This window comes from Podarcis muralis, chromosome 2, assembly GCF_964188315.1.
Source record: "Podarcis muralis chromosome 2, rPodMur119.hap1.1, whole genome shotgun sequence".
Classification (NCBI taxonomy): Eukaryota; Metazoa; Chordata; class Lepidosauria; order Squamata; family Lacertidae; genus Podarcis; species Podarcis muralis.
The window spans coordinates 66,980,779-66,993,432 of record NC_135656.1 but is presented as its reverse complement, the minus strand read 5'-3'; positions in this window follow the sequence as shown (position 1 = coordinate 66,993,432).

The window sequence follows — 12,654 nt, the reverse complement described above, 5'->3', positions numbered from 1 at the left end:
TTTACATATCATAACCACCACCTTGGGATTGAGCCTAAAATATACCGGTAATAGGGAGGCAGTATAAATACTAGAACAGAGGTATAATGAACTTATAACTATTATTGTTAATTATTCATTTGTTGCTCGCCACAGAAAAAAGTCTCTAAATTCTTTTTTTCAAGAACTTTCTAAAAAATTTAAAACATAAAGTCCAAGGTGCAGGAGGTTTAGCAATGCATTACAATAAAATTCATACAAAAATCCAAGGGCTCGGAAAAATTACAGCAAAATGTATAACTCATCAAAATCATCATAATCTGTCAAATGCTTACAAAACATTATCAAGGGCAACCCTGTGTAGAACACAGTAAAAGTCTCCAGCAATTGAGTAATGGTGGCCAGACACAAATTTGACAGAAGGGATCAGTCTTCTTAGCCTTTAGCTGCAGGTGTAACTTGGGCTTACTGGTGCAGCTTCAGATTCAGAAGCACCTCAAAGTTTTGATGCTGCACAAATAGAAGAGGATGAATCATATTGTTGATGGCAGCCCCTGTCATCTCTGTAGCTCACAAGACCTGCCAGATTACTTGCCGTTCCCCAGAAGGTCTCAGGGCAGGTCACAGGAATGTTAAATACAACATTAAAACAATTTAAAACAAATTACAGTTGCAGCTAAAGTCGGTCCTAAAATCTCTCTCTCAAGTGTCAAAAGGTAAAGAGGTCATATTCAGTACACAATGAAAGCTGTATAATGAAGGTGCCAGACACACTGGGCATGGAGTCCCACAATTTACGGGTTTCATGAAGAATGCCCTTTCCTAGGTTGTCCTCCCCTCTGAACCTCTGAGGGTGATAGAACTACCACAAGGGCTTCCTCTGCTGATCTTAACAGCCAAGAGGGAAGGAGGTGGTCTTTCAGTTATTTGGGGCCTAAGTTGTTAAGGGCAATAAACACTAGAGTGAGCACCTAAAATTGAGCCCAGAAACAAACTGATAACCACTGCAGCTGTTTTAAAACAGGAGTTGTATGAGTTCTAAATAGAACCCAATCAGAAATCTAACCACTGCATTTTGGACCAGCAGAAGTTTCCAAGTTGTCTTCAAGTCATCTTGGTCTACACCATAACCAAATCCTACACTAAGCAAGGACTGAAACCAAAAGAAACCCAATTTATTCCATCGCCCATGTACTCAGCACAACTGGAGGGTTCCCATGTCAGCTTTTTCTAAGGCAGTTTTTATTAGAGATAAACCTGCTGATCCCTTGTAGCGGAGATTTCCACTGTAAATCCAGGAGCAAAATATCATGAACAAATATTGTGACACTGACATTACATCTGTTCATCCTTTGGTTTAGCCATTACTTCATTATTCTGCCATCAGTTTAGCAGGGAAAGTTGAGCAACTAGTGTTTGCAGGAAGGGCTTTAGGGTAGCCTTTGATTAACTCTAACTTGAAATCACGGGACAAATTGCTAATTACAAAACACAGCTAGCAACCTTGCAGAAAAAGATGTAAAGGTGAACAGGACAAAAGGCAAGTCTGTTCCTCATTCTTCAGGCATCAGTACTTCTGCTTGGGTAACCTGCTTCTAGTGTTCACTGAGGATGATTCTGAGAAGAGGGTGATTTTTTCCATCAGGGTGGAGCTTCTGCCCCCAAGCATGTTGTCAAAGGCCTTCCTCTTGTCAGAAGACTTTAAAGGAAAACGTTCCTTAAGGCTGGACGGGGCAGTCTGGACAGCTTCCCCGACCATGAAGATGGCAGCAAGCCTCTCTCTGGTTCTTGTGGTGGCTATTTCCTGCCACATTTCAGGTAAGCAGCTTTCATCAAACTTCTCCATTGCAAGGCACGACTGCCTCCTCTGAAGAGGTAGGAAATAATGAATAGGCAGTCAAAGGCATAGAAAGGATTAAGAACATGGCTGTCCAGGAACTTAATGGTCCTGGAACAATTTGGGCCACAACCTGATTACTAGGCCTGTAGCCCTATTTAGGGAGGTTTTTAATGTTTTATTGCGTTTTTTAATACTTTGTCCAGAGTGGCTGGGGCAACCCAGTCAGATGGGCAGATGATGAAGATGATAACTACCACACTGGGCATAAAAGCCTTTCTAAGCATGGCCCTTCTAATGTATAGTTTAAGTGAAGGAGTGTTAGCAATCTATCTATGTTACCAAGTTTTCATTGTTGGAGAACAAGCCAAATATACAGTGGCACCTTGGTTTTCAAACGTAATCAGTTCCGGAAGACTGTTCAGCTTCCGAAACATTAGAAAACCAGGGTGCAAAGGGCAGTCTGCAAATGCAAAGGAGAAAATGGAAAGAAAGAAAAACTCAGTGGGAGCCGTTTGACTTCCAAGGCACATTTGAAAACGGAAGCATTTACTTCCGGGTTTGCGGCGTTCGTCAACGGAGTCATTCGAAAACTGAGATACCACTGTACTAAATTCAAAGAAACTAGTGAACTCTCCTCTTGCCAAACCATACACGCAGAGAGACACAAATAGATCTATAGATATACAACTCTAAAGATCTGTTCTCTAAAACATGATACATGGTGAGGAATCGGGCAGCAAAACTGCAAAAGATGCAATAAATTCCTCCCCCACCTCAATATCAATTAGCAAAACTTACTCCTAGTCCAGTTCATATAACAGAGTTGAAAGAGACTTCAGAAGGCAACTAGTCCACCCAACCCCACTGATGCAAGGAATGTGCAGCATCCCTGGTAGGTGGCCATCCTGTCTCTGCTTAAGAACCTCTGATGAAAGGGAGTCCAAGGCAGTCTGTTTCATGGTTAAATAGCTCAGGCCATCAAGACATTTGCCCTAAAATGTAGTCAAAATCTCCTCTCCTGTAATTTGGGTCCATTGGTTCAGAACCCAGCTTCCAGAGCATGCATGATACCAATTTGCTCCATTTGTTACAGAAAATTGACCTGATATTAAGGTGCCCCATTCGAGAGAGGTTTTCTCTCACCATACCTTGTATGTCTCCTTCTTATTCCAGGAGTCGCAGGACAGGGCAAACCACCGGTAAGTTCTTCTTTCCTATTTTCCCTTGGCTTTTCCCCCACCCCTTATGTCGCCCCATTGTTGCCTATCGTGTTTCATGTTTAGGAACGTGTGTGTGTGTGTGTGTCATGCATGATTCCCAAAACTCACAAGACGTGGGAACTCAGTAAAAACCTAGCGCTGTTCAGAAAATGTGTTTTAAAAGTTTCATCATGCCATACCAAAGTTTCTTTGGACACTTGAAAGTCTCATCCATTTATTATGTATTTTTAAAAATACTGAGAAATTGATCATGAGGATGCAGCATAAACATGAAACGACAGGTGCAATATTTTAACCCACTCATTCCTAGTCTAAAGAAGTAAGAGACCCTAAACTTCAACAGAAATGAAGTAGTGGAGTTATGAAACTCCTGGAAAATAGAGAGATTCCAAAGGTTTTGAATTGTGTTCCTGAAGAAGTTCTTACAGCTCTTAATGATATTATATATTGTATAAAGGTGTAATGTTGGGCATAGTAGGGTAAGGTGCAAGAGTGTGTGTGTGTGTGTGTGTGTGTGTGTGAGAGAGAGAGAGAGAGAGAGAGAGAGAGAGAGAGAGAGAGAGAAATTGGGGGTTCACCAAAGGTTAGCATCAGGAGTTTCAATGCTCAAGCCTCCTCTTAAAACTCATCAGCTGTGCCGAAAACTGAGTTACTCTTAGGTTTTAGGATGGAAAGAGGAAAACACCTTTAGGATTTTAGGAGGAAAACTCAGCAACAGAAATTCCTTACCTCTCGGCCTCTCAGTCTCGTGGGCACTGCTTCTAATAATAATGATGACTATAAAGATGATTGACTGAATGGACTTCCCACATAACCATGAAGACAACCATGCAGCATAGGCACATCTGGTAGAAAAGTTACATATTTTCATGTCAGAAGACCTTTCCTCGTTCTCTTTTTCATGTCAGCATTGGCCTGCTTCTTTTCATACACACTAATGAGACTAAAATATTATAAAGGGGACAGTTTTTAAGATGCTTGGTGTAAATTCCTGCATTTAGAGCAAACAATCTGTGTTTTACTAATTCTAATGTCTCATAAATTATTTTGGTTGACACCAGTGTCTGTCTGGAGGAAACAGAAAATTTAAAAATTACCAGTTTGTGAGCTTTCCCAGTATCGCCAAAGAATGCTTGCCTTCTTGCAGTTTCTGGAGACAGGAAGTCTGTTGCTGCATTCTGTGTCACACGCTAAGGCTACAGACAGGGGCCTGTCATCTTTCAAAGGGGGGGGGGCATCTCTGACAGATTTCCTCAGTAATTTTAATCTTTATGGCATTTCACATTCTCTGAGCTGAATATTTACATTGTGGTAAAGAGGATACAGTAGTAGGTGATAAATAGATTTCTGGCTCCCTTTCTTCTGCTTTTTGATTGAGCAAATAAATTGCATCTCATGTAAGAAGGGCTTGTCTTAAAAATGTAATAGGAGGAAATGATAAAATAAAGAGTATTTTTACATAAATAATATAGTGAAAAGCAGTGTGATAGAGATCGACCATTTCACATCTCTTGATGTTCAAATAGGCACAGCATCACATTACTGAGCATATTCTTAGGAAAGTAAAATTATTTTTAGGGGGAAAAGTTAGAAATGATCAAGGAGAAGGCTGTATCAGTCATGTGCTGTGTAAGTTGGGAGAGCATAGAAGCATGGCATGAAATGCACACCTGATTTTTCCTACATAAAATAAGCAAAGTTTGAGCATAAAGAACCAGCTGAGGAAGAAAAAGCAACTCCCGACACTGATTTGGAGCCTTGTTCTGTGACATCATTTCTCCCACAGGACTGTGCTAAGATTCTGAGAGAAGCTGTGGCCAATCCCTACACCTGCAGCGCAGAGACTGGTCCCATCTGTGGCACAGATGGCTAGCTATACCGCAACAAATGTGACTTGTGCACAGAAGCATCGTGAGTGGACTCAGCAAGAGATGTTTGAGATGGCAGTCTAATGATTAGGAGCTGGGAATGTAAACCCTTGGAAGTTTGGAAAGCTTGGGAGAGAAATGGCTCCTAAAGCAGGAATGAACAACATCTGCCCATGTTGTTAAATTGTTTCTGTGGGATCTCTCCTGGATGGGTTCACATGACCACCCACAAGAAGTAATTAGTCAGCATAGACTTAGTGAGGGATGTGAGTTGATGTTATACAAGGAGCAATGTACCATATTTTTTCATCTATAATACGCCCCCATTTATAAGATGCCCCCTACTTTGGGGGACTGTAATTTAAGAAAAAATTGTGTATTTTACTATCCGTGTATAAGACGCCCCCAAATTTTTGACATTTTTTAAAGGGAAAAAACCTAGTCTTATACTCGGAAAAATACGGTATATCATGCATGTTCCCTATCCAGAGGAAGAAATGGTGAAGAAGGTCATCAAGACACCTGCTGTAAATCCACCAGCATTAAGGGAAAATGCATATCACCACAGAAGAGCAGCTGCTTTTATTTATTTAGATATGGTCATCACAGCAAAGGCACCATCTGACTTGTTCACCGAGAGTGGTAGTATGCAGATTGAATGCCACCATTATAATTTGCAGCAATGGAAATATAAGAAAGTCTCCCTTCCCAACATCTAGGGACAACATCTAGGTCAGGTGCAGCCAACTGGACTACAACTCTCATCATCCCTTGGTGGCTGGGGCTGATGGGAGTTGGAGTCCAACAACAGGGATGTGTCTGGCTCCATCGTTGGTGAGGATGCACCTCCTTACTCTGATCTTTGACAATGTTGGTATGTTTATGGGAATCACCTTTTCTGGTTTTGTTTAACCTATACTGTGCTGCTTTTGTCTGGGATTATTTTACTTGTTTTTATAAGTATGGAACTGCATGTGGAATGGTAGGGAGGTGTCCTTTGTCTCAGGTAGCAAAATGTCTTGGGGAAGTTCTGACCTTTGTTGTTAATTTGACAGTGACTTGATCACTGAAAGTAACCTTACTATCTACTTTCATGTAGGGCAAGAGGGTCTGGTATTGGCATAAGAGATCGGAAACAATGCAAGATAAAGGTACTTGCTTCTATGTTTAATTTATGCATGCAGGCATTTATTTAAGTAAAAATATATCCTGCCCTTTTAAATTAAAACTTCACAATGTATCTATAAATATATGCAAAAATATTTCATTTTGTTCAATTGCACATTATGATGACTAGACCGGCTGAAACATAGGCTAGCTAAGGTGGTTTTAGAGGCGGTGAACTCCTTCAGAGTGGTTGAATCTGGATTTAGGACTGGGTTTGGCGCTGATATTGCCTTGGTCAGCCTGACGGATTATCTGTCTTGAGAAAGAGCGATGGGGAGTGCAACTCTATTGATCCATTTCTTCCTCTTGATCAACTCTTGATCTCTCAGTGAATTCCGAAACCATTGATCATAGTATTGTCTTGGAGCAGCATCATTGGTTGGAGGTACACCTCATATTGGTTCCACTCCTAGCTCCAAATGTGGTTTCGGAGGGTAGCAATGGGAAACTTTTGCTTGGCCCTATGGAAGCTGACCTGCGGCGTTCTGCAAGGTTTGTCTCCTACGCTAACCTTTACACAAAGCCATTGCCAGCAGTGATGAGGGTATCTGGAGCAAGGTGTTCTGTCTCCAGTGTGCGGATGGCATCCAGTGTTCTCCCTCTGTTCCACCTGAAGGAGGAGAGGCAGTACTACTGTTGGCATGCAGTAGTAGGCTGGATGTGAGCCAATACATTGAGGTTGATGGTCAGACAGACACAGACTCTCTTAATGCACTGTGGCAACATTTTATTGTACATATATGTTCTCTGAAGATAGCCACTCAAATGGATGGGATGCTATGGAACAACTTACTGAGGACAGATTGATATTTGACTATTAATACACACACACGCAGAGAGAGAGAGAGAGAGAGAGAGAGAGAGAGAGAGAGAGAGAGAGAGAGAGAGACACTTTCTCATACTCTACGTAAGCAGCCTTCTACCATTTCATGTTTTGGATTTCATGTCAGTTAATTAAAAAAAAATAAGAATAAGAGAATCCAGCCAAGACAGAGGTACAGTGGGTAATGGGTTTATGGGTCTGGGTTTTAGAGAGATATATCATAGAATAGGCATAGGCAAACTTAGCCCTCCAGATGTTTTGGGACTACAACTCCCATGATCCCTAGCTAACAGGACCAGTGGTCAGGGATGATGGGAACTGTAGTCCCAAAACATCTGGAGGGCCGAGTTTGCCTATGCCTGTCATAGAATCATAGAGTTGGAAGGGGCGCTGAGGATCATCTTGTCCAACCCCCTGCAGTGCAGGAATATGTAGCTGATCGAACCTGTAACCTTGGTGTTGTCAGCACCACACTCTAACCATCTGAGCTCTCCAGCTAAGATGTCCTGTTCCAGGTCAGGCTGCATTACCCTTGAAGGAGTGGAGGTCTGTAGCTTAGTGGGGAGGTGCTTCTGGAACCAACTTTGTCACTTGACACCTAGCCATAGTGCTCCATTATCTGTTTGGGGCTATTGTAATGTATTTCATGTGGGACTGCTGTTGAAAATGGTCCAGGGGTTTCAACTGGTGCAATGGGTATGGCTGGCCAGACGCATATAACATTTATTTTGAAAGAACTGCACTATTGCCCATTTTCTTCTGGGCCCAATTCAAGGTGCTTATGATGATATATAAAGCCCTAAATGACTTGGCGCCCAGATATCTGAAAGGATAGCTTCTCCCATACCAACCTGCCTCAATATTAAATAAAAGGCTTTTAAAAAGAAAAGAAAATGTGATTTTAGTTCCCTGAAAGCATTTGTTGATGTTTTAATAATGGGTTTTGTGTGTGATCTGTTTTAGTCATCATTTAATTGCATTTCCCACACTATGAACTTCTGATGGCGGGCAGGTTATAAAGACTTTAAATAAGTAAGCATCCTTACCTATGCCATTCCATCCTGCATTCAGTTACCACAAGGCCAGTCATTCAATGGGTGTGTTGAACACTCAATTACTATATTTTCAGGTTGACTGTTCCTGGTTCGTGCCACATTGGTTCCATAGGTCTTCCACCTGCCTCAAATTTCATTACCGATTCCATGATTCTAGGCCTGTCTGTGGCACAGATAATAAGACGTACAACAACAGGTGCTTGTTGTGTTCAGAAATATGGTGAGTGTTATTTGGCAGAGTGGGTGGGGAAGAGAATTGACACCAGTCCAATGGCCTGTCTCAATGCATGCAATCAAGTCAAAAGTCACCTAGATGATGAAGAATGTAAGAAGCTGCCTTATAGCAAGTCAGATCATTGGTCCATCTAGCTCAATACTGTCTAGACCAGGCCTAGGGAACATATGGCCCTCTAGATGTTGTTGTTCTCCCATCCCATGGTTGTGTTCCTCCAATATCTGGAGGGCCACAGATTCCCCACTCCTAGTGTAGACTGACTGGTAGCAGGTCTCTAAGGTTTCAGACAAAAGTTTCTGCAGAGACTTGAGTCTTTCTGTATGCAACCTGAGACCTTCTTCACGAAAAGCATGTGCTTTTTCCCTGAGCTGTGGCCCACATAATATAACAGCTCGTGAGTCCTATTGTATTATTATTAGCAGTGTGAATATTCCACTTTTAGCTCCATGCTGCCTCCTTTAACAACCTGTATTTTGGGGAGATGTTCTTTTTATGTACTCTCTGTCTCTTTCCCCCCAGGAAAACTAAAAACTTTAACCTTGGCATAAAGCACCATGGGAAATGTAAAAAATAGGTAAGCTCATATGTTTTCTGTATTACAACTTTAGGGTCATCTGATGATCCCCCCTTTTCCATAATACAAATTCTTATTCATCAATGTAGGGGGATTTCTTGTAGGAAATCCAAACATCTCAAGGTCATCACCTGGTTATGGTGTTGATGTTAGACTCCTTTAGGGTACCCTCACAGAGACAGAACCATTATGGTTGTCCACCCACCACATTCACAAAGACTGTGGATTCAGTCATTTCAAGAATGTTCTGAAGGACAGGGTATTTCCTCAGAATGAGGCATTCTGGGCAAAGGGTCCCTGGAGAGTGCCTAAGCCACCATCGATTTTCCTGTAAACTTTTAACTAAATTTCAGGATCATTTCTAGACACTGAGGGGAAGTGGCCACAGCGCAGGCAGTCTCCTAAGCCACATCACCAAGAACACCTTCCTCTGAGGAACGTCAATATTGCTTGGAGTGAAGCAGAGGGGGACACAGAGAGACGGCCAGCACTGCCACCAAATTAGCAGCAGCAGGGTTAGGTGTGTAGCCTCAACTTGCCCATTTCAGTGTTATTGAATGTTTCCCCTCAACACAAATTACTAAATCCGAACACCAAAGACTTGTCTTTCGTCACAGAAGCCTTGCACTTTTGGTGGATTCTAGATGTGTTTGTGCTGCATGGGAGGCGCTGGCCAGGGCTTAAAACACACCCAACCCTTTCAACAAGTTTATTGAATTCATGATGTTCCAAGGTTAGGTCTTTTCACTGAAAATAGATCCCACAGGTCTAAGTCCTGTTGAGTCACAGCTCAAATTAACTTAGGGGTGGAGAACTCCAACTTCCATTGACCCCGGTCAGGAATGGAAGTCCCACAACCATCTGGTAGGCCCCAGGTTCCACACCACTGAATTAAAATGTAAGGGTGGCATTCAAGTTTTACTCAAGAGCACACCCACTGAAATTAATGAACGTGATTAAGTTGGGTCCCATAATTTCAGTACATCTCCTCATAGTTGACTACCACCCTACATGTTCACAAATGTGGTATATTGCATAATGAGTCAAAAGTATGGGGGTGGGGGAGTAAGGTTGTTGGTAGGCCAGGGACATCAGAGTTTCATTACTTGTCTTCATTACTGTCATCCACACTTCACTTGTCCTGCGGTCTAGGCATGGGTCCATTCGCCCCACCACTTTCCCCGGGAAAAGCCGCTCTTTACCTCTCAATTGGAGCAAACATCCATCTGCAGAAAACCTAACTGACATTTGTTCCAATTCAGCAGTAAGGAATAGGTTCCCCAGGGAAAGCAGTGGGACAAGTGGAAGTGTGGAGCAACCCATTATTATAATGTACAGTAATTTTTCTTCTTTCTTCCTTTCCTTTCCAAGGCAGGCAATGAGAACAACTGGCATGCAGCATGTATAGCCATAAATTTGGTGTTTCCAAGAAATCCCACTAGGCTTCTGCCTGTTCACAAAGACAGGCAGGCTAGACCTAATAATCTCTTCTTATCTAATGTATTCTACCTCTCAGAAATAAACTGACACAAACTGAGGCAAATTTTTAATCCTGGCTGGTTTTTCTTTTTTAATCCAACCAGTTAATCATGCATGTGTTAGGGACCTTTATGGGGAGGGGGTGACAAGCAAAGAAAATGGGTGCTGGGCCAGTGGGGGGGGGAATCTCCAGTATCTGTATGTTATGAAAAGTACACAGTAGCTTCCATAACTAGTCACCCTCCTCCCCACCCAGCAGCTTCCAGTGGCGACATGGTGAAACTCTTAAGGCCTAGTTCTCTCAAAGCATCAGAGGAGTTCTGTGGAACCAAGAAAAGATTATCCTAACAGCAAGACTATTGACTGACAGGAGGGGAAAGCTGCTCCTCTCAAGTGGTCATGAGTCCCCATGGGGTAGGTGGGAAGGTGGGTGTCCCCCACACCCCACAGATAAGTAATAATCCCGATTTCCAGATTTTGTTTTTTTAAAATGTTTCATACATTTGTAGAAACTGAAATATGAGGCAAAAGTACAGGCGCAGTGATCCCCAAATTTCTGTGAGAATTCAGCCTGTTCCCCTCCCCTTTCATGCAGATGCCTATGCAATATTTAGGTGTCATCCTAAAAATGTTCCAAGTACACAACTTTACTTTCATCCATATAAATCAATGGATGGCATTCAAGAGAGGGGAGGAAGCACTTTTTCTTGGGAACACTTTTAGGGGCAGGGAGCAGCTCCGTCTCCCAGGAACTTGACAGTCCGACTTTGGCTAAAGTCAACCTATCGCTTGCCATTGTCGCCTTTGGAGTATGCTTAGTTAGGTTTTGTTTTTTAAGTTTTAAACTATGGAAAGGAGTACCCTCCATCTCCCAGTTTTAGTTGATTAGATTAAAATTATGTTCAGTGGGGTTGTACATTAAGAACCTACTTTTTAAAAAGATATCCAATTCCATTCTCATTGAGGCACACTATTAAACTGTCTCATTTGCTTTTAGAAAATGTTTTAAGACATGCTTATTCCATAAGGTTTAGCCTTCCAGCGATTTAATTCTAATTTTTTATTGAATTATTTTTGATGGTTTGATAATATTTTGAACAAGCTATACTAGTTTTAATAGTTTTTAAATAGAAAACCATGTCAGCCTCACATATAAAAATTGCAAAATCTTGGTCTTAAACATTGTGCTTTACTAAGACTAGAATGCACATTATTGCTTTTTGCTACAGTTATCTACACAGGCCCACATGGATGCTGAATATTCTAGGAATCAGTGTATATTTCAGTTGCGCTTGTGCCCTCTAGTGCCTTAAAAAAAGCAAAAGCAAAAACCATTCACAAATTTTCATCTTTCTAGCTTCCCACCTTTGGAAAATTCAGTTTGTGCACATTTCACTGTTCAGTTATCTCTGAAATAAATTGTCAGGAATATAAGAGAATCCCCCTGAGCTCAAAGATAACAAGGTGATCTTTAAAGGGAGGATGCCACCAGAATCAGGAAGCTGCCTTTTATCAGGTCAGACTATGGGATGTATCCAACTGTTTTACTTGGACTAGACAAACTTAAAATCCATGGACCTAAATTAGCCATGCCCATTAATTTCAGTGGGCCCACACCCCTATATGTTCATCTAAGCTAGAATGGAGGCTGACACCCATTGTGACTGGTAGAGTGGAAGGCATGGAGGTAAACAGTAGGCAGCCAGACCTAATGGCTCTGTGGATCCAGAACTAATCAGAAGACTAGGCAACGATTTCTGGTTTTGTCCCCATCCTTCTTCCTGCTAAGTTCCACAAAGGCAGCAGTAATGAGGCTGACATGTGCAACTTCTGCACTGGGTGTTAAGGAAGGAGGCAGGCAGTTAGAGGGTGGCTGAGGAAGAGACTTGAGTTTGGTGGGGCAGTGCTCCATTCATTCTATGGAACCACCTTCATTGTTGTCTACTCTGACAGCTGTCTTCCATGACTCAGGCTAAGGTCTTTCACATCACCTGCCTCCTGCTCGTTTTAGCTGGAAATGAATATTGTACCTAGGACCTTGTGAAGGCAAGCCATAGACTCCGCACAAAACTATAGTGGGATACTATTATGTCTACCACAGAGCTACGGCCCATGTTGCCACCATTCACAAGGAACTAATTTGTTAAGAGTGAATTTGGTGACAGCCAAATTTTGCACCAAGAGGGATTTGATGTCAAGTTTCTGATTCTGATTAATGTGCTTCTGGTTCCTCTGGCAGAACCACGCTGAAGTAGGCAAGAATCTGGCCACTTTAAAAAGGTTTGTGACTTCTGGTCAGGTCTAGTAGTTCTGAGAGACCAAGCAAGGCCTCACCACATGCTTAGAGAACTTGCATTTATGTTAAGGCATCCATGCTTCATGCACACGTGGAGGTCTCTGTACATACGCAGTAC